Consider the following 1865-nt stretch of genomic DNA (forward strand, 5'->3'; position numbering starts at 1 on the left):
TTGCTTGATACAACTTGTCCATGTCGCTGCTCAATTGGATAGTCGGGAAACTCACATGAGTCTTTCTTGACACAGGTGATATGGTCATATCACTCGGTTTCTAAGATGAAATAGCTCCATTGTATAACTCAGATTTTTGAGTCGCTTGATCTTTAACCCCTGATTATGGTGCACTGTTAGCAATAGTAATTTCATGTCATGCCAAAAATGCATGACTTGTGACCACCGATCAGTTCAACTGACTTCAGCCAATATTTGCTATTAGCACAAATCCCGTTTTCTGACTGAATATTTCTAAAGTGAATGATGATGGCAGATTCACAGTAAGAACCATAAACGTTCCAAAGAAATACCTGGTCGTATTATACAAACGAAAAGAAACCTCGGTTATACTGATAGCTGCATGTAGCACACAATAATACAAGTTTTAAACTGTATTTTATAAACAGAAGGTTCACAAAAGTGTTGAAATTTGTTAGTTATAATAGGTCTTGGATTTATCATATATTTTCTGTATATAAGACAAACAGCAATGTCTTAATTATACTAAATAATTGCCACGCTTTTGTTGAAATTCACAGCTTACGATTATTAAATTCCGAATGTCCGACACGAGTTCACGTTGATGAGACATAAATTTATGTAAGAAAAATACAAGAACATCTGCACAATGAAATAAATACCATAAGTAGAGAGGCATAACCAAACAAAATTCACATGTTTGGTGCAGAGTTTTAAGATCAACATGTGGCATGTTTAGAGTATATTGTTTTCCTACAATAAACCGATTGTAGTAAGCGGTAGGTGCCATGTCCAGAAGTATGTTTTTGTGCGCAACGTTTAATTCAAATAATTTGCAAATGGTGGGTTGCATAATGGTAGAGCTATTTATATTTACGGATGTCAATGTAGATGAGATGTGTCTTGCCTCACGTGTCTACGTCTGAGATGTAATGCTCGTTTTGTAAACGGGTGGTTTGAATGTGTATCTTGAAACGCTTAGCCTTACTATTTACAGTATTTATTTGGTCTTAAAAACATCAGCAACAGATATACGTACGTTTTCCGCTGAACAGTGGGTTGCCTAATGAATAGGGGGGTCAGACTTTGAAATCGAATTCATTTGTTGCTGAACATAAAAAAGTGCTTCTGTATCTTGTGACTTGTCAAAAATGCAACTTTTGCTGACCTTAATTTGTCGATTACCGGCCTCGCCGTTTTCCTGAGGAACCAAAGACACCCCTTTCCTTCAGGAATTTCAGAAGTTCACAAATGCTCGTTTATCAACTCCAAATAATTTACTGTGACACTTTCTGAATACAGTATAGTTATAGTAAATGTAATCAAAAATACTTGCCTGACGTTTCTGACGGGTCACATGGCACAACAATTATTTTTTACCGATAAAAATACTATCGTAGCAAGAAAATAGACTGAACTCGAAACTCCTCTGTTGGACATTGTTTACTAACGACACAACGTCCGACAGAGATCCATTCTCAAACCCGGGATATTTTTATTTTATTTGCAAGATTTTCTAAATTAACAATCCCTAGTGTAGAAGATCGCACTTTTGTTGAACCACAATCGACTTCTGTTCTGCTCAAATCAACAATTTGCAGACCAAAAACCTGGGAGACTTTTAAATAGGCATCCATCTTTTGCCTTCTCGACATCGTCTTTGTATGGATTCGAATATATTATCTTATATGAGGAGAAGATTTGTCTGTTTACCGGTTCGACACAGCTTTTATCTTGTTTCGGATGTATAACCTTACAGCAGTTTTCTTCCATGGCGAAATGTTTGTAGTGCTGTCTCACTTGAAAACCATACTGAAGACACCATGCAAGAACGTCATGCTGAA

Source organism: Liolophura sinensis, chromosome 6 (assembly GCF_032854445.1).
Source record: "Liolophura sinensis isolate JHLJ2023 chromosome 6, CUHK_Ljap_v2, whole genome shotgun sequence".
Taxonomy (NCBI): domain Eukaryota; kingdom Metazoa; phylum Mollusca; class Polyplacophora; order Chitonida; family Chitonidae; genus Liolophura; species Liolophura sinensis.